Source organism: Felis catus, chromosome D3 (assembly GCF_018350175.1).
Source record: "Felis catus isolate Fca126 chromosome D3, F.catus_Fca126_mat1.0, whole genome shotgun sequence".
NCBI lineage: Eukaryota > Metazoa > Chordata > Mammalia > Carnivora > Felidae > Felis > Felis catus.
The window spans coordinates 39,379,701-39,405,658 of NC_058379.1; the positions used below are offsets into that span (position 1 = coordinate 39,379,701).

General features: G+C 39.5%; 1 protein-coding gene across 1 annotated transcript in view; it reads left to right on the forward strand.

Annotated features, from left to right (window-relative positions):
• Positions 1 to 15,787: 15,787 nt before the first annotated feature.
• DLGAP1 (DLG associated protein 1) overlaps positions 15,788 to 25,958 on the forward strand; it is a 1,131,601-nt gene continuing 1,121,430 nt past the window's right edge. The window contains exons 1-2 of the mRNA XM_045042034.1: positions 15,788 to 16,040; positions 16,137 to 16,329. The gene's annotated coding sequence lies outside the window, so the exon portion shown is untranslated. The remainder of the gene's footprint in view (positions 16,041 to 16,136; positions 16,330 to 25,958) is intronic.

Here is a 25,958-nt window from a genome sequence, read left to right on the forward strand (position 1 = left end):
TGAAACTGAAATTCTCAATTGCCAATGTGTATAATAGTTTACAACTATGGGTACCATAATTTACACTTCAGAATAGTTAATGAATGAAGAATGATATTAGAGAGGCTGCAGGATGGGGCTTTGATGGTTTCACAACTCCTAGCACCTCAGAGATGAACTAGGAGAATCAAATGGAGGATGGAAAGTGCCAGTGTGGGCAGGCAGCAAAATGCTGCTAAGAGACAAAAACGAGATAAAATAGACATCTGAAAATAGTAGAAAAATCGATTGCATGCACGACTGGTGAGACAAAGATCTTCCCAAAATGGATTCCTCCCATAACACTACAAATAAAAGTCATTAACTATTTCATGTGTATAACATTAGTGGAAGTGTCCAGCTGAAAGCAGTAAGAGGATTTTTTTGGGGAAAAGCCAGTTATCTCAACAGTTTGTAAATAGTCCCTAAAAGAACACCATAAATCATCCATTTTTTATTTTATTTTATTTTATTTTATTTTATTTTATTTTATTTTTTTTTTTTTAATTTTTTTTTAAAGTTTATTTATTTTTGGGACAGAGAGAGACAGAGCATGAATGGGGGAGGGGCAGAGAGAGAAGGAGACACAGAATCTGAAACAGGCTCCAGGCTCTGAGCTGTCAGCACAGAGCCCGACGCGGGGCTCGAACTCACAGACCGCGAGATCATGACCTGAGCTGAAGTCGGCCGCTCAACCGACTGAGCCACCCAGGCGCCCCTAAATCATCCATTTTTTAATCCATCTTTTTGAGGGAGGGTAATTAATTTAAAAAAAGTTATTATTGTTGGGTCTCCAGAGTGACTTGTGGACTAACAGATCAGTCTCCTCACTGGGCTTTTCCTCTTATATCGGGTTGTAAAACGGGCATTTTTGCTAAACACAAGAAAACAAGACCTTGTTAAAAAATGTGTGTTTATAGTAGATTTAAAACGTGGCAGGAGCATGTTGAAAAACATCCTGGAGTTATCCAGAGGTATGTATTTTGTTTTGACATGCTTAGCTTGCGTTTTGGATGTTTCCCCTGTGTTTAATAGAATAAACGGAGGAAAATCCTCTAAAACTAAGGTGAACTGAGGTAGGCGTGCATTCGTGTGGCTATGTGGTGAATGAAACTTACCTGAATTGTTTTTTAAAAAGGGGTTAGGTGTCAGGGCCTGAAAAAGAATTCAACACATTTCACATCACTTGCGGTATATTGTAGAGGCATTCATCAGATGGGAATTTTTCTCTTCTCATACACATCGTAACGTTGCTTTTATCTCTCATGTTCAGCAAGGTATAACAACAAAGCCTCCAAAGATATAGAAAAGAAGCCACGTCGTTAATTTTGTTAATGAAGGAGTATCATCAGTGTGGAGGCTTCTTACTTTCACGTTACACCTTTGCTTAAACTTGCTTTCCCAGCAGCCTTTTTGGGGTATTCCTGTGACATTAAGGGAACCGCGTGACGGAAGAGTTTAGGGGACGGGGAATCCCCTGGTCTGTCTCAAGTACATTAAACAGCACAGGCTATTTTCACAGTTTGTCAGGCTTTTTCTGCTTTGTCTCCTTGGCGACTCAGCTCAAGCCTTACCACGTCTGGACACTAGTGGAGACTATAAATCTGCCCCTATTGTTACTGCGGTTACCCTCACATTTTTAAATTACAAGTTAGAGGGTGGGGGCGCCCGGGTGGCTCAGTCAGTTAAGACTCTGACTTCGGCTCAGGTCATGATCTCACAGGTTGTGAGTTCGAGCCCCACGTCAGGCTCTGTGCTGACAGCTGAGCCTGCAGCCTGCTTCAGGTTCTGTGTCTCCCTCTCTCTCTGCCCTTCTCCCAATTCACACTCTGTCTCTCTGTGTCTCTCAAAAATGAATAAATGTTAAAAAAAGTTTTTTTTAAAGTTAGGTGATAGGAATAATTCCAAACTTGAAAAGATTGCAAAAATAAAAATAAACAAAGAGCATCCCTATACCCTTTACCCAGGGTCACCTATTATTTTTTAACCCATTTGATTTATCATTTCTCATTTGTTCTTCTCTCTTTTCCTATCTATCTATCTCTCTATCTCTCTATCTCTCTATCTCATATACACATGCATAATCAGTTTACTGAACATTTTGAAAGTAAATTACCTATATTAGAAGCTTTTGTTCCTCAATACTTGAGTTGTTAGAGATAATTCCCTTACATAATCTCACTACAATTGTCAACTTCATGAACTTACACTGATGTGATATTTTGATCTACTCTATCCAGATTCCAATTTTGCCAGTTTCACCTAATAAAGTCTGTTACAGCATAATTGTCTGCCTCCCTCTCCCCGCCAAAAGAGGATCCAGTCTGGAGTCAGGTAGCTGTCCTGATTCCTTAGTCTCCTATAATCAGAAACATTTCCACAGCCTTTCTTTCCTTTGGTAACAATGACATTTTTGAAGAGTATACTTCCAACCCCATCTTTGTATTAATAGAACATTCAGCAATTCATTTTTATGGTATTTCCTTCTAACTGCATTAACATTTTACATTCATGGCCAGAGTCCGGCATGGATGACGTTGTATCCTTCTCAGGATATCACCTTGGCAGGTGCATGGTTTTTATCTATCCCTTATTGGTGCCCTTAATTGGTCAAGACGTGGCCTGATTTCTCCACTGTAGAGTCACAGTTGGTTTTTGTCCCTTGCAAGTAATAAGTGGTCTGTGGGGAGACCTGCTGATCATGCAGATAGGCTGCTCTACATGACAACTTCTTCCTAGACTGTACTTCCATCGACGGTCCTGATCTAATCTAATCCTCACCACGATAGTTGCAAAGTGATGTTTTTCCTACTCTAGGACTCCCTCTTCAATTACCCATCAGCTCTTAGCACTCTACCGCAAGCAAGAGCCCTTCCCTATCTGCTTATTGTCGACACGGGCTCAAATTTTATAACTCCTTACTGTATATACTGTCAAAGAGAAGGAATTTGAAAATACAACTCCTCTTACTTCTGGTTTTTCTCTCACCAACTGTTCCAAATCTTCAGCCTCCATTTCAACCAGCCATCGCTCTCATCCGATATTACCTCGCTTCCCGCGTAATCGAGGAAATTGGGAACATCAGCTGTAAATGACTCAACCTCCCTTCTCTCACCTTGCATATAAAAACGTGTTTACATCTACACCTATTCGTGTCTCCTTTTGTCAAGTCACAGAAGATAAAGCAGTCTTCTTCATGATTAAGGTCAAATGCTTTATCTATGGTTATTTTTTTTTCCTCCTCTGTTCTCTCTCTTGTTGGAACTCTGAAGTACAGAATTTGATTAATTATATCTTTGTTCCATGAAACATTCTTTGCATTGGTGTATATCCCTCTAGGTATATACCTCTATTTCTATCATCTCTCTAGCTAAACTATCCTTTATCTCTTTGAACTAATGTTATGAGTTCCTGTCAACAGACCAGCTTTTTTTTTCAACTTTTTTTTAATTTTTTTTATTTTTGGGACAGAGAGAGACAGAGCATGAACGGAGGAGGGGCAGAGAGAGAGGGAGACACAGAATCGGAAACAGGCTCCAGGCTCTGAGCCATCAGCCCAGAGCCTGAAGCGGGGCTCGAACTCACGGACCACGAGATCGTGACCTGGCTGAAGTCGGACGCTTAACCGACTGCGCCACCCAGGCGCCCCCAGACCAGCTTTTTTAATTCAGCCATACTGAATTAGGATTCCCTTGTCCAGTGACCTCATATAACCTCACCTCTTTAAAATACCTCTCTCCAAATACTGTCGTATTTGGAGATACTAGGGTTTAGGATTTTGACATGAGTTTTGGGGGGTACACAATTCTCATTTCACTTAGCATCTCACAGGAGGCTTTTAACTGTCCTCACTGCTGGCAGTCCCAGCCACCTGAAATGCACCAGTGTCCCTAATGTTATCTAACTAAACTACAGAGCAGACATGAAACAATTTGTATATTCTAAATACCACTTCCTTCTATTGCCATCTGAGTTTTTAAAATGTTTATTTATTTGTGTGTGTGTGTGTGTGTGTGTGTGTAAGAGAGAGAGAGAGAGAGAGCAAGCATAAGCAGGGGAGGGGCAGAGAGAGAGGGAGACACAGAATCTGAAGCAGGCTCTGGGCTCTGAGCTGTCAGCACAGAGCCTGACACGGGCCTTGAACCCACAAACTGTGAAATCATGACCTGAGATGGTCAGATGCTTAACCAATGGAGCCACCCAGGTGCCCCAACCATCTGATTTTTAATAGCATCACTGGCGTAGGAGTTGTGGTCTTGATGGATCAAAGAGGTGCTCTCAAAAGTGATGTCATCTGCATACCCTTTGACTACCGCGCACCAATCCTTTTTCAACTTTGTACTTTACTACTTTCAAATTTGATACGTATTTTCTTTTGAGTTTTTTTCTATTGATCACACGTACAGAAATAACCTCAGCTTAGTCCATAGATTATTCTGAATTTCTCTTCTCATTCATGAACTAGCACAAAGATGCTAATTGTACCAATGTATGGTAACTTCACATATCCATTCAGTGCAGTGAATATCTGTAAAGAGCTTGCTATGTTCTTAGCACTCAGCATCCAACGATGAATAAGACATGATTACTGTCCTCTAGGAGCCGAAGCCTATATGTGGATACATACATGTGAGAAATAAATGGCAGTTTGGTATGACGAATGAATAATGGATGTTTCAGCAACTTTTCCGGTAAATCAGGAAAACTGCCGTGTCCAATCATAAGCCTTTTTACCTCTCTTTCTTCTTTTAAACTGTCTTTACTTAAAACCTCTTCCCATGTTAATAGTCATTTACTTATTCTTGCATAAACAGCCTGTATTGACGCTTACATGTCAATACTGATGCTTTCTGTTAAGCTCTGTGTTTGTTGTTGTTGTAGTTTGTTTTGTTTTTTGTTTGTGTGTTTCTTTTGTTGATATTTCACCTTTGACCTATACTATTTCCTCTTTATTTTTCCTTCTCGGTAGTTGCATAAACACTTTTTTATTAAGCGTACTTTCTCTTTTGGTAACATCTCCTTTTTTAAATTTATTGGAAGTACCACCAACCATCCTTCTCTCGTTCTTGTTCTTTGTGTCTTTTCTTTTATCATGTGTCCGTGTTCTGGTCCAAAGGCACACCCTCGCTCATTGATTTGCATCCAACTCCAAATGCAGCTGAAAACCCTTTTCCCTTTTGCCATAAGTTCTCTACATTAATGACCATTTGATACTCAAAATAGCCATTTTATTTTCCGTTGTCATTGGCACTCCTTTCTCTCAGATATAATTATCTTAACACATTGCGACATCTTGAAAGGAGGCAAAGCTTTCATAATTTCTCATGCAATTGTTTATCTTCTAGGAATTTCCTCATCCTGGCTATGTCAATGCCATATTTTCTTCTGAGAAACCTATCCTACTTTTAAACAGTTTGATGCATTTTATTCACAACGTTTATTAGTTTCTGTAAATAAGTCTCATTTGCTAGCTTTTTTCCTTTTTCTTTCTTCTTTCTTTCTTTCTTTCTTTCTTTCTTTCTTTCTTTCTTTCTTTCTTTCTTTCTTTCTTTCTTTCGTCTTTCAGGAGTTTTAGGCAGTAGTTTAAGAATATTTGGAGCCTCGATTTAGGTGTCTAGGTTCTTAAAAACAAGATCACTAAGGTTTATTCTCTCCAACTCAGAATACATTGCCATTCATTCTGAGAATTTTTATCTTTCAAATGCCCGATATTTAGTGTGGTGAACGGGAAAATACGCCCTTATGTAGGGAGCCTTTCCTCAGTTGACTGATGTGAAAGTTCAAACGAATGCAATATGGTTTTATTATATTGTTTGCAAATAAATTCAGTCTGCTTATCTTCACTCAAAGATAACTGTTTACAACACAGATTCTTATTCCTGTTATGTCTTTCACAACATATTTATGCATTTTCACAGCATACTCCCATTTTCTTTCCTCTGGTAGCTTCTCTCATTCAGATTCCCTCTGTCCGGTCCCTATGGTAGTAGGGTACAGTTTCCTCTCTTGTAAATTCCCTGAGCTCTTTCTCCACTAGATTTGTTTTCTTTTCCTCTATGAGCTTCAGGCAAAACTGAGTCTCCTAAGGTTATTTCTTTTCTATATGCTCCTCTAGTGTAAGAACAGTTTTCTCCCTGATGAATTCTGGTGGGATTGAATTTCGCCTTAGGTGCCTTATTTTGTTCCTTTCCTTCCTTCCTCCCATCTCTTCAACTGTTGAATAAGAAACATCTTATTTCTCTTTCCTGAGGAGTTTGGAACTCTGATAGATTTACCTCCATCTATGTATCACAGGCACTGTCACGGTAGAAGCAAAAACCTATAATTTGGCAAGAGGCAGCACTAGACTTGAGACCTACACCCACAGCTGCATTGAGTAGCTGCATGATCTTGGGAAAGTCACACAGACCTCTCTAAGCCTCAGTTTCCCCATCTGGATAACGAGTATATGATAATAGCACCAACTTCCAAGAGTCTAAGAGGTTTTTAAAATTTCTTTTTAATGTTTAGTTATTTTTTTTGAGAGAGACAGATAAGCGCGAGCAGGGGGGCAGAGAGACAGGGCGACACAGAACAGGAAGCAGGCTCCAGGCTCCGAGCTGTCAGCGCAGAGCCCGACAGAGGGCTCCTACTCACCTACTGTCAGATCATGACCTGAGCTGAAGTCAGACGCTTAACCGACTGACCCACCCAGGGGCCCCTAGTCTAAGAATTTTTGATGTGATATATGGTAACATACTCAGTATAATTCTTTACAGATAAAAACACTAAATAAATAACAATAGCTTAATTTCCTCCACGTTACCTTCTTCCCTTTTATTCGTGAACTTCCGAGCTGTTTCTATGGTACCTTGCAACAATGCCATTTGTACTATTATACATTTGTGATCTAAAAAATGTGTTTCCTTTTTTTTGTCTTTTGAAGGCAATATAGTATCCCTTTTCTCCACACTAGAATGCTTTTCATGACTAGATTTTTTAAAAAAATATTTATTTATTTTTGAGAGAGAGCACACGTGCGTGTTTGCATGAGACGGGGGAGAGGAAAAGAAAGAGGGACAAAGGATCCGAAGCAGGCTCTGGTGACAGTAGAAAGCCCAACGTGGGGCTTGGATTTGCAAACCGTGAGATCATGACCTGAGCCGGGGTTGGATGCTTAACTGACTGAGCCACCCGGGGGGCCCCTTTCATGACTAGATATTACCCAGAAAATATCGACTTAGTCATGTCTGGCGTAGATTTGATACTGATTGTGAACCCCAAGTTTTCTTTCATCCCGATTGAAGGTGATCTATTATGCGGCTAAAGCCAATGCTTCAAGTTCTCTAGTTTTATTTTAAACTTTCAGTGGACCTGTTCAAAACCTAACTGGAACTGATCATTTATCACGATGGAGTTGAGGGCACAGTATTCCCTACAGTCACCACCTCAATTCTGAAGCTATGGAGCAGAGTCCTTAACACTGTCCCGTCCTTGAAATCAACACTAGTAACTTCTTGCGGTTCAGTGCATGAATATTTTAGGGATCAGCAGAAAACCAAACAAAACCCCTGCTTCCATAGGTCTTATATTCAAGTGGAAGAGGAGGGAAGGAATAAGCAGCAAATGTGCTAAATTATGCCGTATATGCACACAAATATGCACGTTACTATCGTGAAAACAAGTGAGCAAGATAAGAGTTATGGGGGGTTATGGGGCTAGAATGTTGAATAAGACTGTCACAAAGTGACATCTGACCAAGATTTGAAGGGGTTGAGGGAGATATATATGGACGTATCTGGTGGAGGGATGGCTCATGTGGAGGAACTAGTTAATGGAAAAGTCCAAAGGTGAAGGTATGGTTAATGTGTTGAAGGACAAGGAAGGAGGCCAGCGCAGCCAGAATGGATTGAGTGATGGGGACGGTTAACAGAGGAGATCAGATAGGTGATGTGAAATTGACGGTGTGGTGTTTTGTGGCCCGGTGAGGACTTGGGGCTTTACTCAGAGTGAACGATGGCTGCTGTAGGGTGCTGAGGAAACACAACGACATGTTCTGACATAGGTTTGAAAAGATTACTCTGGCTGTTGTATTAAGAATAGAAAATCCAGGGGCTCCAGGGCGGCTTAATTGGTTAAGCATATGACTCTTGATTTCAGCTCAGGTCATGATCTCACAGTTTCTAATATCAAGCCCTGCGTCAGGCTCCACGCTGACAGCACGGAGCCTGCTTGGAATTCTCTCTCTCTCTCTCTCTCTCTCTCTCTCTCTCTCTTTCTCAGAACAAATAAACTTAAAAATAAAAGAATAGAAAATCCAATTTTACTCTTCCTACAACCTATGTTTGTGTGTGTGTGTATGCATATTTTTAACCACAAGTGTGATCTTTATATCTAGATTAATTTTAGTAATCAAGTTCTCTACAATATTTAAAAAGTTTTTAAAAAATGTTTATTTTTGAGAGAGAGAGATCTCTCTCTCAAAATACTTATTGAGATATTTATTTTTATCTCAAAAATAAAGAGAGAGAGAGAGAGAGAGAGCAAGCATGAGCAGGGGAGGGGCAGAGAGAGAGGGAGACACAGAATCTGAAACAGTTCCAGGCTCTGAGCAGTCAGCACAGAGCCTGATATGAGACTTGAACCCATGAACTGTAAGATCATGCCCTGAGCCCAAGTCAGAGGCTTAACCAACTGAGCCACCCAGGCACCCTAAGTTCTCTACAATTTTACGTCCTGGTAGAAAGTCTAAACAGAAGTCGTAAAAAGGGGGTGGTGGGAAACAGTGTAGTGAAAGCTTTCTCAGTTCTTATTCTTTTTTTTTTTTTAATTTTTTTAATGTTTATTGATCTTTGAAAGACAGAGAGAGACAGAGCATGAGCAGGAAAGGGGTAGAGAGAGGGAGACACAGAATCCAAAGCAGGCTCCAGGCTCCGAGCTGTCAGCACAGAGCCCGATGCGGGGCTCGAACTCACGAACCGTTAGATCATGACCTGAGCCGAAGCCGGACGCTCAACCGACTGAGCCACCCAGGCGCCCCACTCAGTTCTTATTCTTAATAATTAAAGAATATAATTCTGAGAGTGTTTTTGAAAAACAAAGTAATTTAGTAAATAATATTTAAAGGATGTATGCTTTTTTAAATCAAGAGAAGACTGAAGCAGTCAAACCAATATAGAACAAATTGTAGGAAAAAAGGAAATTACCAATAAGCATAAAAACAAAAAGCAACAAAATGATAAAATCGAAATAGGCAAATTATAAGTTACTACAATTGCTCACTATGAGCAAATGAAATCATGTTCAAAGTATCCAATTGTCACATTTAAAAGGATATAGATGCAGTTAAAAAAAGACAAATATTACACAGTGGAAAAATTATCAGGCAAGGCAAGAAATAAGGGAAGGAGGGAAGAGAGAGGAAGGAAGGAGGAAAAGAGAGAGACACGGAGGAAAAAGGGAAAGAGCAGTCAGAATCGACCAGTCAATAAGTATTTATTGAGTATGTAAGTGTTGGCAGTTGATATACAGTATTCAAGACAACTTTTCTCTACTTTCATTGATATTTTCATGAGAGCTGGAGGTTGGGTATTTGTGGGACTGATAGCTAAATACTGTTTAATTTTCATGTTGCTCTGAAATATGATAAGCAACATGATATGGTAAAAATCATGAGCCAAAGAGTATGGTTGACAGGGCTTTCAATCCAGACTTCAGTCCTTGCTGGCTTTGTGACCTTGGACAAATTTCCAGAACTTTCTAAGTCGTAGAGTTCTCTTCTGTCAATTAGTGATACGTAGAGCAGCTTTGCAAAATTTGGTGGTGGTGGCGGGGGAGGGGCCGGAGTTAAGCAAATAATGAGTACCATGCCTGACACATAGCAGATACTCCATATTTATCTGGTGAAAGCAAAAGTAATTTACCAACAGAGAAAATGGTGCTGCTTAATAATGGTGTTAAGTTCCTCAAGTGACATCTTGTATTTGGTGGAGCTCCATTTTTAAGTCTTTTTTTTCTGCTATACTACACAAATATCTGTTAGATAACAGAAGAGACAAACCAGCACATGGCATCTAATTTTTGTTTTTTCCCACTTCCTTCTTTCATTTCTTTTCATTTTTCTTTTCTTTTCTTTTCTTTTCTTTTCTTTTCTTTTCTTTTCTTTTCTTTTCTTTTCTTTCTTTTCATTTTTCTTTTCTTTTCTTTCTTTTCATTTTTCTTTTCTTTTCTTTTCTTTCTTTTCATTTTTCTTTTCTTTTTTCTTTTCTTTTCTTCTCTTCTTTTCTTTTCTTTTCTTTTCTTTTCTTTTCTTTTCTTTTCTTTTCTTTTCTTTTCTTCTTTTCTTTTACTTTTTTTTAACTTCCAACCTTCTTTCTGTCCCTAATCATCAGAGTTTTTGTTTGTTTGTTTCTCTCCAGACTCCCTGTTACCATTGGCTGTCGGGCACATACTACCTCGTGGGTTCAAGAGGAGCAAAGTCAAGGGCTCACTCGTTTGAACCTACAGGCTGTGTTCCCTTCCTTTTTGCTCACACAAGTTCCTTTTCTAATTTTATTCTCCGTGTTCTATACTCTTAATAGTATGGCATAGTGAAAGCAGTATGAATCAGGAGGTTGTACTATTGCAAGCATTTGACTAAATAACTTTATCTTTTAGACCTCAGATTGCTCATCTCTCAACTGAAGAAATTTGAGAAATGCTAAAATTATCACTAGGTGTTTTCAGCTTTCTCATAAAGAATATAAGGTCACATATCGATGGTGCTTTATTATAGCATCTTATTTAATTTTTATAACAATCCCATAAGGGTTGACCCTTCTCTTATATTTTTACATAAAATGAGGTTTTTTTGCCTCATTGTAAAATCAAATTCTGCCCATTGCAAAATGTTTAGAAAAAATACATTAAAAACACATATAGCAGAAGTTGCCCACATTTTCATTATGAAGAGAGGAAAGCCCAAGATTTTAACTCATCCATGGTCCACATTTACCTACATGATACAGCTGAATCTCTATCCTAGGTCTCTTTACATTCTCTACTTCTTTCTGTCCATCTTCAGTCTGCCCATCTGAGATTAGAGCTAAAAGTCTCTGCCTTTGGGGGAACTTCTCTTAAGCTGCTGGCTTGAACTACATACTATTATACTCGGGTTCACTCCTTCCCCCCACCTTCACTTCCAATGACGCTGACATCCTCCAATGCACATCATGTACAGTGTAACTCATCTAACTTTTTTAATGACTCTGAGAAACAAGGTAGGGATAGTATATGCCCCCGTTTATTGATGAATTGGCTGAGGTTCAGAGAGATTAACACTATTCCTGGAGTCATTTAAAGACATTTATCCAAGACTAGATCCCAACCTTCTTAAGTTACAATTATCCTACTTTTAAAAGGCATAAAGTAATTTCTTATAGAACAATATACATAAGATAATAGACTAGAAGACAGATGTTTTAGATACTATTAGTTTTCCATCTGACAAAGGAACAACTAGTAGGCTTCTGGCAAACATACCCCCCCTTTTTTTTAGTGTTTATTTTTGAGACAGAGAGAGAGCATGAACGGGGGAGGGTCAGAGAGAGGGAGACACAGAATCTGAAGCAAGCTCCAGGCTCTGAGCTGTCAGCACAGAGCCCGACGCGGGGCTCGAACTCACGGACTGTGAGATCATGACCTGAGCCAAAGTCGGATGCTCAACCGACTGAGCCACCCAAGCGCCCCTAAACATACCCCTTTCGTTTTTACTATCTCAATTTAAATTTTAAAGTATCAAAAGTCCTTGGTTAGGAATATATTCTAAAATGTTGCTTCAAGAAATTACAGAATTTCACAGAAGAAATACAATGGAACCTCTCAAAAACTAGGCAAGCCTAGAGTAAAAATATTGAATTATAGTGTCCCTCTTCCTTCAGCCTATTTTTCAAGCTACTTACATCGCATCTGGAGTATGAAACAGTTCAGAATGCCCCCAAACACACACCATTTCCTGAAATCGACTGTGGACTTTGAATGCATCGTGTCCATAAAGCAGGGGAAGTCCAATAACCATCCTCAGACCTGAATAGACCTTGCAAACTGTCGATTATAGTTCAGTTTTGAAGACCCTAGTCAAAAGCAACAATGTGCTGCTTTCCTGTTGTGACTTAAAGCTTTGTGTTAAGAAATTCAGTCTCCAAAATGTATCCAGTATCTAATCTATATCCAATAAATGGTTGAAAATCTTAAACATCTGTTTTCAACTTTCGTTTTTGTGAGTTAATATGTATTCTTTTCATTGAAAAATTTATCAGGATATTATCGACATAACCACAGTATACAATACAAGCAACCAATATTCTAGAAAGATTTTTTTTTTAGAAACACTTTTTCTCCATTTGATAAATGGAGAAAAACTAATGGGTTTGAAAATTCATTCTTATTGGAAATGATTAAAGGTTACTAGCTTTCATTGAAAAGGATCCCTAGGGGTACCTGACTCAGTCAGTAGAACATGCAACTCTTGATCTCAGGGTTGTGAGTTCCAGGCCCACGTTGGGTATAGAGATCACTCAAAAATAAAATCTTGGGGCCCCTGGGTGGCTCAGTCGTTAAGTGTCCAAGTCTTGATTTTTAGCTCAGGTCATGATATCACAGTTCGTGGGATCAAGCCTCATGTCAGGCTCTGCGTTGATAGCGTGGAGCCTGCTTGGGATTCTCTCTCCCTCCCTCTCTCGCCCTCTCTGCTCACGTGCACATTCCCTAAATAAATAAATAAACATTAAAAAATAAATAACATTTTTTAACAAAGAAAAGATTCTGAGATATTACATAAATATTTTTAGTAGAAACTTTTGATAGTTTGGTACCGATATTTCAATGTTACCTGAAACAAAATATTCTCAAATACAAATAAAAAACTGAGGGTTGCTGGAGGGATTTTGGGTTGGGGGGGGATGGACTAAATGGGTGATGGGCATTAAGGAGGGAACTTGTTGGGGCGCCTGGGTGGCTCAGTCGGTTGAGCGTCTGACTTCAGCTCAGGTCATGATCTCTCAGTTGATGAGTTCAAGCCCCGTGTCGGGCTCTGTGCTGACAGCTCAGAGCCTGGAGCCTTCTTCAGATTCTGAGTCTCCCTCTCTCTCTGCCCCTTCCCTGCTCATGCTCTGTCTCTCTCTGTCTCAAAAATAAATAAACATTAAAAAAATAAAAAAAAAAAGGAGGGGACTTGTTGAGATGAGCACTAGGTATTGTATGTAAGTAATGAATCACTAATCTACTCCTGAAATCATTATTACGCTATATGGCAACTAACTTGGATTTAAATAATAAAAAAGTACTTCTGTTACACTAACCTTTTTTTTGGGGGGGGGTGTTTAATTTGAAGAAGTCTTTTTTAGGAGATTGAGAAGAAATAGATAAACCCTTTGAGAACAGGCCCTAGGTTATCTTCACCCTTAAGATTTTTTTCAGTGAAGGTAAGTGGATATTGACATATCAAAAAGGAATAAATAAATCAGAAATGCACATTTGGCAAAATCAACTTACAAAAACAGTTAAGTTACATTATAGTGGATATGACCAAAATATTATAGTTATTACAAAGACTAATTTTCATATGAAGCCATTTTATAGATTCTAAGTTTATACTGTTTTCATTACTTTATGCAAGAATTTCCTGGAGAGTCTCTTTATCTAGCAAGGAAGTATAGTAATTTTATATTGTGATTGGTTTTCAAAATTTAAATTTTAGGACTCTGTTTCAAAGAAAATAAAGTACCCAAGATCCAGCACAATTTTCACTTAAGAAATGAGAGAAAAATTGTTTACTTTAAAGTACTCTGGCCCGGGGCGCCTGGGTGGCACAGTCGGTTTAAGCGTCCGACTTCAGCCAGGTCACGATCTCGCGGTCCGTGAGTTCGAGCCCCGCGTCCGGCTGTGGGCTGATGGCTCAGAGCCTGGAGCCTGTTTCTGATTCTGTGTCTCCCTCTCTCTCTGTCCCTCCCCCGTTCATGCTCTGTCTCTCTCTGTCCCAAAAATAAATAAATGTTGAAAAAAAAATTTTTTAAAAATTAAAAAAAAAAAAATAAAGTACTCTGGCCCAACTCTGCAGGCATATCCACAGGAAAAAGGTGCAAAAGATGAGAAAGTATATGATAAAGATACAAATTAAAATATAACACCTATGGGCTCAAACAAACAGAATGTTCATATACTTTTAAGCAAAAAGAAAAATGGACTTTAAAACATTTTAAATTACTGTCATCGGAGGAAGGAAGCCTTTTTAAATGGCTCTGTGCATTTTACCAGTATTCCCGTTTAGACACAATCAAAAGTTATGTGAAGACACTAATATAACAAATCAGGGCAAAGGCTGGTGGAGGCCAAAAGATTCACATATTCTGAGCAGTAGAATAATTTTACCTCTTAGGACAATGGAGGTAAAAATAGATGACCTCGGCATCCTGAGAATTAATTGAATCAAACCAATCTGTTCCTACTTTCCCCCTTTCTCCTCTAAGAGACATTCTAATTGTGTCTGAAAATAGTTTCTCTGTAGTCATCTCTCTGCCCTCTTAATGCTACTTCTTTCACAAATCCATGCTAGCCCTTCCTCTTATACATGCTAACTAGACAATTTCCAGTCCACATGTTTGTAATTGATGGCAGAAAAGCTTTTCACAAATGGAGTTTATATGATTCATTCATTCATTCATTCATTCCTTCATTCATTCATTCAGCTAGTATTTCCTGAATGTTTGCTATGTGCCAGGGACTATTCAGCAGATACACAGCTGAAGATGACAGTTTCTGAATTCATGAATAAGTAAGTTGCCATATAAGTAGGTGCAGAGACATACAGGAGGAAGGAAAGATTGGAAGAACAGAGGGGACTCACACACAACCCACTACATTGGCGCAGAAATGTCCACATGAAGATGTTCTGAGGGTCTAAGAATACAGTATATAACTGTATATAGTCATACTGGGGGAAGTTTTTTGAGTTAAGAGCTATTCAAAATGTCTTTGGGTCGAGCTGTGTATCCCTTAGCCCAGAATGGTGGCCGATCCTACAACTGGCATAAGGAAGGCCCAGGCCGGGGTGCCTGGGTGGCTCAGTCCGTTGAGCGCCCGACTTGCACTCAGGTCATGATCTCGCCGCGGTCTGTGAGTTCAAGCCCCGCGTGGGGGCTCTGTGCTGACAGTTCAGAGCCTGGAGCCTGCTTCGGACTCTGTGTCTCCCTCTCTCTCTGCCCCTCCCCCACTCATGCTCTGTCTCTCTCTCTCTCTCTCTCTCTCTCTCTCGCTCTCTCTCTGTCAAAAATAAATAAACATTAAAAAAAAAAAAGAAAAAGAAAGGCCCAGGCCTCCTGCCACAGGTACCAAAGTAACATCATGGTGTGTGGCAAAGACAGCAAGGGATTGATTCAGGATGTTAAAGTGGATAGAGGAAAAGAGATATTGATACCCTCCCCCTGCTCCAGAAAAGAGCCATAGGTCTACCTTGTGGGTGAAAGATCATGAGCTAATTCCCTAGTTTCGATTTGTAGAAATGCCTTTTGTGTTTAGACCTTAGGTGCAGAAATTAATAGCACGTGGATTGAATTGTCAACAAGTGGAGAACCTTCTCTCACTTCACATTCCCCTCGCCCCCCAGCTGTAGCTAAACTTCCAGGAGTTTAAGCTGCCAATGAGAGACAGGTGATTAGGTAGTCATGTGAACTGCAGATGGAGAAGGTTGAATGGATTATCCTGTCTCAGTAGGAGAGAGAAGGATGTAGAGCGTGCTTTGATTAGGCCCCTCAATTGCTGCAGGAGTGGCCTGCTTCGCAGAAGAGCTGGTGGTGGCCGGGAGTTAAGGGATGTCAAGGCTGTTGGAAGTGTCCGGAAGGAACATAAGACAGTGTTTAATGCTGGGGGATTCAAATTCCAGTTCAAAACCAAATGTCAAGAGAAGAAAGGGAACCGTTCCACTCACAGTTGCCTCGGGATTGTTGAAGCACATCATCCAGCAAGATGCAGCACACTCTTTCTTGACAAATCAGTAAAGCCTGAATCCAGTTAGTGTCAAAATAATTGGTGGCCCAGCATTAGGGGGCGAACCGGGACTCTACCGCTAACTTGAGGGCCCTTCTGGGTTCTTGCCTTTGTGACAGTAACTACAGAAGTGAAGGAGACAGACACAGCACTGGGACCCACGGAAGCTCAGCAAACATGGCCGACACACAGACCTGGGAGTCAAAATGTCAGAAGGATCATGAAGCGCTGGAGATGAGGGATGTCAGACACAGAAGAGCCTCAGTGAGACGACTAGGGAGACTTGTGGGAAGAGAGCCTTTAATTTGCAAGGTACCCTTTACATTTTTACCTCGATGAATTTATTATTCTTTGTTTTCGTTCATTTCCTATATGCATAGGGACTCTTTGCCTATGCCAAGATCTGTTAAATACACAATTTTTCTCACTTGTTGTGTTTTTCATTTAATCCTTTATGTTAGAGTATAAAGCGAGACGTGGATTTATTATTCTCCCCAAGGGCCAAATTCTCCAAGTTATTTTTGGATAACCTAGCCCCATTAGTTTGTGAAGGTCCGTTCTGACTTACATTTTATTACGGAGTTAGGCTGTGTTTCAGGATATCTTTCCCATGTCACTCATGACAGATTTGCAGCAATTCCATACTATTTCACCTGTGGGTACTTTTAGATGTTTCATATTTTGTGGGTGATTTACTATGATAACATTTCTGTTTGAGACTTTTGAAGAAAATTACTGTTATTCTTCCTAACAGACTTGAGAATACTTTTTGTCAAAATCGCAAAAATATCATCAGGATTGTTTGTATTAAGCAGTATGTTAATTTGGTGTTATTTTTAAATAATACTGAATTGTTCTAGGAAAGCATGTGTAACTTAATATACTTGAGCTCACTTTTGTCAACCAAGAAAAGAGGCTGAGCTAAAATAAAAGCATTTGTTTGGGGTGTCAGAGTTGTGATGTGGGGAACACAGATTTGGGCAGCAACCTACATCCTGTCCCCCACCTTCAGAGAATAAAAGTCAAGGGTTTTTAAAGACAATATGTCTTTAAAACATATTCTTTGTCTTTAAAACATATTCTTTGCGTATGTTGTTTGCAAAGAATTTTGATTGGTGTTGGGAGCAGAAAATTAATCTTGGCTGAATATAATTGGTTACTAAGGCTACCACTAAGCAAATTTCCTTGTTGCAGGCAAATTGCAGGTGTTCAGGCTGAATCCTTAGAGTTTTTCTCGGTTTGGCCGAGTTCAAAAGTTCATGGTTCTACTTGGTGAGGATGTGAGGCCTCCTTGATGGCCTACGGCTCCATTTTAAAACCTCTTGACATAAGTGACCCCATTGCATTTCACCTTTCGTTTTCCATCTTCAAATGAAATTCTATAGGTTTTTTTCCATAGGAGTTGCAAACTTTTCTTGATAATTCTAGATATCTCATGCATTTTTTTCTTCTATGAATGAGAAATATTTTTCTTTTTTTTAATCTTCCAATCATTGCTGATAGAGAAAAAATCTAGTAATTACTACATTATATATGACAACTTACTAAACTAGTTCTGAAGGGTGTTTTTCAATGTTTATTTTATTTTTGAGAAAGAGAGAGTGAGTAGGGGAGGGGCAGAGAGAGAGAGACACACACAGAACCCAGAAGCAGGCTCCAGGCCCTGAGCTGTCAGCACAGAGCCTGACACGGGGTTTGACAGGGTTTGAACTCACGAACTGCGAGATCATGACTTGAGCTGAGGTCAGACACTTAACTGACTGAGCCACCCAGGCGTCCCTTAAAGTTTTTAAATTGATTTTTTTGTTTTAGATTTTAAAGACACATAATTATATGTTCTACAAATAGCAATAATTTATCTCCGTTAATTTACTGAGCGTTTTTTTTTTTTGCATGTTTTGGCATCTTTGGTAAATTATCATTGTTAGTGTTCTGTGTTGTGGTTATGTTTATTACTGTAAATTATAGCTAGAAAAAAGTCATGTATAATATTTATAGATTGTATCGGGTGGAAAATTGAAATTTTAGTTATATTTAATTTGGCTGCCTTTTTAAAAAGAACTGGAATTTTATTTCTTTTTTTTAGTTGTTTTTTAATGTTTATTTTATTTAGTTAGAGTAGGGGAAGGGAAGAGAGAGGGAGAGAGAGAATATCAAGCAGGCTCTGTGCCATCGGCACAGAACCTGACGTGGGCCTCGAACTTACAAACTGTGAGATCATAACATGAGTCAAAATCAAGAGCCAGGTGCTTAACTGACTGAGCCATTCAAATGCCCTTAGAATTTTGTTTCTTAAGAACATGTTTTGGTGTCACTAGGATTCAGATTCTGTCCAAGAACCAATAAACGAAATGATTGTGTTTTTAGTGGCCTGAAGTAAATTTTCATCTTTTATGGCCAGTAGAACTTCATTTAAATAAATTGTTAGAACTTCTATGATGAGTATTATAAAAGAGTATAAAGATAGTGGTGGTTTGCTTTACGACATATGACGTAAAAGTGGGAGGAATCTTTCAAAATGACTCTTAGCTTTCTTAAGAGAGGGGGCTTACTGTTTTTTAAGATGTATTCCAAAAATAGATTTGATAAGTTTCTCAGGATCCACATATGAGTGAAAACATATGGTATCTATCTTTGACTGTCTTATTTCACTTAGCATAATAGCCTCCAGTTCCATCCATGTTGCTGCAAAAGGCCAGATTTCATTCTTTCTCATTGCCAAGTAGTATTCCATTGTATATATAAACCACATCTTCTTTATCCATTCATCACTGATGGACATTTAGGCTCTTTCCATAATTTGACTATTGTTGAAAGTGATGCTATAAACATTGGGGTACAAGTGCCCCTATGCATCAGCAGTCTTGTATCCCTTGGGTAAATCCCTAGTGCTTTTGCTGGGTCATAGGGTAAGAAGACCAAGGGGGGTGGGGAGGGGAAAAAAGTTACAGAGAGGGAGGGAGGCAAACCATAAGAGACACTTAAATACTTAGAACAAATTGAGGGCTGATGGGGACGGGGGAGAGGGGAAAGTGGGTGATGGGCATTGAGGAGGGCATCTGTTGGGATGAGCACTGGGTGTTGTATGGAAACCAATTTGACAATAAATTATATTTAGTATAAAAAATGCATCTGCAACTACCATATAAGCCAACAAGTGCATGCCTGGGCATTTACTCCAGAGAAATACAAACTTTTGTGGACAAAAACCTGTACATAAATGTTTATAACGGTTCTCTTTCAATAGCCAAAAACTGGAAACTTGGATAAGCTTCAAAATATGAAAAACAAGTGGTGGTGTATCCATGCCATAAAATATAACTCAAAAATAAAAAGGGATGCACTATTTAAAAAAAAAGTAGATTTGAGGTTAGCTTTTGTAAACGTCAATGGAGAGGCCAGCCAGTCATTCATTCAGCAAGCTTGTACTAAGTGTCTATTCTGGGTTTAGTACTACCCTATATTCGAGGAGATTATAGAAAATCTCCCCTTGTGTTCAGCCTGTCGGTGCTAAGAACACCCTCCTCTTTGTCAGGTTCGGTTTCCTTTGACCATACTTGAAACGTGAGTCTTCCTACTGGGTCCATCCTTGGTCCTTCTCTTCTCACTCTACACTCTCCTGTGCCTCTAGCAAACTCCACCAACACAGAGGTGGCTTCTGAAATAGCCAGCTTGAGTCCTGATAGCTTTCTATCCTTAGCTCAGCAGCTAACTATCAGGTCACCTACCAAACCCGCTCCATTTGTATGTCCAAAATGATTCGTTGTCTCTCTTGACTTAGACTCTTTGCCCCCAGTTTACGTACGTGCCTGGCTGAAAATCAAGTGGAGCCTCAGTTGCCTCCTATCCCTTATTTCTAACGGTCAGTTAAAAAAATCTTGCTGATCCAGTGTTCACACCTTTTTATTCTTTCCTTTCCATGCTCTCACCATTGCTGTTACCTCAGTTAAGACTCACAACTTAGGTCACCTGAGGTACCACCATAACATTTTTGGTGCTTTCTGTCCCCCTCCCATAATTTCCCCAAATTTTCTTAATTCTGTGTTGGGTTTTAATATGACCAAGTCCCTTTTCCACTTAAGATTGCCTAATGGTAGCTGACTGACCCTTTAGATGGAACCTATGGCCACATCGTTGTCTGGCATTCTCCCCTTACAGCCACACTATCTTAAGCCAGATAATGTGAAGACTTCCTATTATGCAGAGGTCTCATGCTCTCTCATATTTCTTTTTTTTTTTATGGTCTTCTCTCTTTCCCCAAAATGCTTTTCTTCTATCCTTTCTACCTAACGGATCTTTTAAAATTCAGTTTAGTTTTCACCTCCTCTAAGAACCACGCCCTCACTTCTGGTTTTAAAAATATGTCCACAGATTCTTTGGTACCTCTCCCTCTGAGAGGGGAAGCTACTTATCTTCCAGTGAGTGTGGACTGGAGTGGGGACTTGCTTCTAACAAATACAATGGGCGGAAATGACGGTGGATCACTTCCAAGAGTAGGTTCAGAAAGACTGTGGCTTCCTTCTTGGTTGCATTATCTCTGTCTCAGATAACTTTTTCTGTGGGAAGCCAACTGCTCTATCATGAGAACACTGGGGCAGGCTGAAGTAAGGCCAGTAGCCAATCAGGAGCTGGGGCCATCTAACAACTGTGTAAGTGAACTTGGAAGCTGCTCCTCCCCAGGTTGAGATTTCAGATGAGGTTGTACCTCCAGCCAACAGCTTGACTACAACCTCATGAGAGGCCTTATGCCCGAACCACACATCTAAGCCGCTTCCAGATTCCTGACCCACAGAAACCAGGCTTGTTGTATTATTTATCAGCTTCCACTGCTAACTTTTGGAGCAATTTCTTGATCTTATCTACGCTGTCCTTATTTCTTCTTATCTCTGCTCTCCTAACACCCTGCGCTTACCTGTATGGGGCTACGTATTACGTTATTAAATTGCCTGTTAATTATTTTAATTTCTCTATCAGATGGTAAATACGTTGAAAGCAAGAAGTATGTTTTTGAGCTACAGATTGAATGTATAAATGAATATCACAGATGTCCCAACTCTTAAAATTGCATCCTGTTGAGAATAAAAAGACATAGAATAAAAGCAAACAATAAAAGATACTCTATAAAAGACTGTAAACTTAGCACAGATTCTATCCTATCAGAGTTCAGGGGGAAAAGAGACATGTGCAAGAAAGCCTCCTGGGGACTGGGTGGAGCTAAGGTCCTGAACTTGAACACGATGTGGTTAGACAAAGGAAGGGAAGGCTTTCTTCGTACAGGGGCTACATTTATCAAAGTCATGGTAAGATGATCGTGTTCACAGAAATATTTGACAGTTAGCTCCAGATAATCTGAAACAAGGAGGCCCATGTGGACCAACATTCAATGTTGAACAAAAAATAAATTAAGCTGGGACCAGACTGTGGGAACCTTGAACTACAGGGGGAAACATGGCAGAGAGGGCCCCTGTGATGGTTAATTTTATGTGTCAACCTGACTGGGCCACAGGATGCTCAGATATTTGGTCAAAGATTATGCTGGATGTTTCTGTGAGGTTATTTGTAGATGAAATGAATATTGGAATCAGTAGACTAAGCAAAGCAGATTACTCTTCCTAATGTGGGTGAGCCTCATCAAGTCAGTTGAAGGCCTCCATAAAACAAAAGGGCTCAGCGAGAGACAACCTGCCCTGCCTGACGATTGAGCTAAGACATCAATTGCTCTTTCCTGGCCTTTGGACTTGGACTGAAACATTAACTCTTCTTGGGTCTTGAGCCTGCCAGCCTTCAGATTGAAACGACACCATCCACTCTTGGGTCTCCAGCTTGCCTACTCACCCTGCAGATAGTGAGAGTTGCCAACCTCTATAACTGCGTGAGCCAATCAACTCCCTAAAATAAATCTCTTTCTCTCCATGTATTTATATATCTGATTGGTTGTCTTTCTCCAGAGAACCCTGGCTAATACCCTATAATTACTTTCTTCTTCCTAAAGGAAGGAGGCGTAGGTCTTCGTTCACATTTGAATTCTGAGGCTACACTTTGGCACCCCACAGAAAATGAAAAAAACAAATAATAAGAGTGATAGAGAACACTTTGTCTCATACTGAGAAAATACCCCTAAGAAGTATTTTCTGTAATACCTAATGCCTTTATTAGATTTTCTTAAATTTCTTAAAATAACACATTTTTAAAAATGTGCAGCAAATACTAAAGTGACTGGGTTTTAAACTTGGTTTCCCAGGGGTGCTGTAGAGTTCATGTTTCCAGTCATCTTTGTGATCATGCTCTCTGCATTACAAAACTGAACATTCTATTTCAGTTATAGTTTAAATGTTTAAAAAGTCTCAATGGTGATGTGTCTCTTTTGCATCATAACTGGTGTAGGTGGCCCATTACAACTTTAATCATAATTAGTTGTGCGTTCTAGATGCACTGCCTGAGATAATAATAGAATTTAAGGAAAAACCCCATAGATCTACACTTGGACTTCCTTTTTCAAAAAATCTATTATAAACTATTATAGAGCCCTTCACTTCCTCTCCAGCTCATTCCTTTGAGGAGGCTTCAGCAGGTGCCGACTTTGATGGGCAGTCTCTAACCATATTCTTTTTAAAACATTCCCCACTTATGAAATTACATTTTATTTTAGTGCCGGTTGTCATATTATAGTGGTTGCATAGCAACACTATTGGCAAAAACAAAAAACAAAAAACGTTATCTTCTTTTCCCCTACATACAAACGAAATCTCTCCATGCTAATCAAAACTTCTTTGCTAGGGGAGAGGGGAAGGGGGAACAAAAAGTTACAGAGAAGGAGGCAAACCATAAGAGACTCTTAACTACTGAGAACAAACTGAGGGTTGATGCGGGGTGAGGGAGAGGGGAAAGGGAGTGATGGGCATTGAGGAGGGCACTTGTTGGGATGAGCACCGGGTGTTGTATGGAAACCAATTGACAATAAATTATATATGTGTGTATATGTATATATGTATACACACACACACACACACACACATACTTCTTTGCTTTAAGAACATAAAAACTTTCATTAATTAATTGAGTGAATTGAGTGAGGTAGCAGATGTAGTTTTCAGAAACAGAGGCACCACGGCCAGTAGGAAGTAAATTGGTCCAGAGAAGACAAAATCATGCAGACATTTGGGAGATATAAGGACAATTTAAACAATGGAATGCTACCACCTGAATCGTGTGGGAGCAATTACTGTTTCGTGGCCTCAGTGGGGTGGTGGAATTAAAAGTCCAATCAGAACACTGATGATCAGCGGTGCACTGGGACACTGTTGTATGTGTAGGAAGTAGATTTCCTTTATCTTCCCTTTTTGAAGATAAAATAAAGCTTTAAGACCCAACTAAAGCCTGAAATTTGTATATCCCAAATAAGACATGAGCTTTGTTTTCTAGATTACTTAAAAATGGACACTTAAAACATACCAGGTAGAATAGCAAAATACTACGGTAGGAAGTACAAGAAATAAAACCATGTGATCAGACTTAGTTACTAACCTTAAGGAGCTTCCAACAATTACTTTTTTATTTGTGTTTCAATTAACTTAAAAATGTTTGCCTCCAAGGTTATCTCCAGAAGCTCTCTATGAGCTTGACTTTTCCTACTGCTTCCCCTAATGTCCCGCTAAACTTCCTCCTCTCCTGTTCTCCCCCCTGAAGTCCAAGTCATTATCAGTTACAACTAACACACGTACACAAACAGTTGACTTACTGCCTTGGATTTTTGCCATTGTACTCCTCCATCGCAACTTACAAAATGATTACCTTTTATGTACGTGATCACATTCAATCACCCCTGTTGGACCAGGAGGATGTTGCTCTTATCTGAAGTTACAGCTTTTAGAATTGAAAAACAGCTAGTAAGTAACAAAGCCTACAGGGGCACCATTTTGCCCCCACCTGTGAGCTTTTCTCCCTAGACCCTCTGCCCTTTATGAAAGAGGATCATAGCTCTGTGGCTGAAATTGTAAAAGTTAGTTGGGGAAATAGCTCAAAAATGAATACATATTTGTTAACACTGTTGTAATTTGTAGCCTTCTAAAAAAAAAAAAGACACAAAATTTGTTAAAGTCACTCTCGTCATCATAAACTGTCAAACACTTAGGCACTCAGCAAAAGGTAAAAATACGCAGCCCCGGGAGTCATCATTCTTCAGGGTATTATCACGCTTTTGGTCTCTGCAGATAAAGATGATTGTTCTGTATACTTACAATAACAATAGCGCAACAGACCAGATGGAGTTGTTTTGCTACTGATTTTATAGTATAATCTTCATTCGGAAACAAATCCTGTAACTGGCCTTCACTTTCGATCTATTGATTGTGCTTTTGTATAATATTACAAAGGTTTGCAGCGAGAGAGAAAATAAAAGCCATTATTGTATATAAGTTATATTCTTAACACCAAGGCTACATTATAAAGCATGGCACAGAATGAATTGTAAGATGAATGAATTCTGTGCCATTGATTATTTTTTCTTTACCGTTAATGAGTGAACTTTAAATTTTATAATTTACTGTGTATATTAAGGAAGAGGTAATACTATTTTCTGGGTGGCATTTTGTCCGGCAATATTTATCTTTTATAGGAAATCGAAAAGCCTTGTGCTGCAAATAATAGAACACCATTTCTTCCTCTTGTGTTCACATGAAGAGAATTAGAGCTTTTTCTGTGTTTACACCACTTTGCGGTGCAATAAAGGCAATTTGTGCTATAGTGGACATAAACTCTTGATTGAGAGGTTTTTGATCCTATTTCTATCAATAGTTATCCATCAGAGTGATAAATGATTTTTTTCTTTTTTTAGTAAAGACTTTCACAGTGGACTTGTTGACTTATCCAGCAATAATCATATGAATGACCCAAACCATGAATTGTTTATTCCTGTGTCTACATGTATTCATTAAAAATGCTATAAGATTACTGTCTAAACTATAAGATTACTGTTTAAATGGGATCTCTTGTATCCTCTCTCTGCAACATCCATCCTTTTGGATTAACCTTTTTGACCATCTCTAAAGAATGACTAATTTTGTCAGCCAAGTCGCTTTCTCAACTTGTTGCTCGTAGCAATTTGGGAGCCCAGAGGCCTTACTGCAATTTGAACACTCAGTCCTTTTTAACCCAGACCTAATGACTCCTCTTTTGGTATTAGGCTTCTATGGGACTATGCCCTCAAATTTCCTAGAACCCCTTTTGTCCAGCTGAGAAGGCCTAGCAGGAAAAACAAATTTTTTGAGGGTTCTTCAAAAGGGTCTTATGACTGTAAGACACTTGGTTTGATCTTAGAATCCTTGGGATTCGTTTTATGTTGAGAATATTTACTAACTAGGAGACTGGAGGTGAAAAACATCTTTTTTCCAAGTCCACAGTCTACAGGAACCCCCTATGTATCTTTCACATTATACTTGCACCTTAGTGAATTCTCTACCAGCTCATCTCGTTTCAGTTCTGCATCACTCACAGCTAAGAACAGTCAGCTGGTGCTTTCGGTGTTCTGCCCAGATACCATTTTGACCAACTTCAAAGCTCGCAGCGTACTGCTTCTAGCTTTGGAGGCCACAATGATCTGCTTCCAAGTCTTCTGTTCCGTTTTGTCTGGGCTCATTCGTGGACCCTTGGTCGTGTATGGGACAAGTAATCTGATGATCTTGACTGGACTGTCTCACATCTTGGGCTTCATTTGCCTCTAGGCTGGTCTAGGATGGCCTCAGTTGGGACAACTTGGTTTTCCTCCACCTGAACTCATCCTCCAGCAGGCAAGCTTTTCCATCTGACTGTGGCAAGTTTCCGAAAGAAAGCGGGGAATCACGTAAGACATCTCGAAGCTTATGCAGTCCTGTCATACAGGCGTGCTGTCACTTTTCACCACACGCTTTTGGCCAATGTGAGACAAGAGGTCAGCCTCTTTTCCA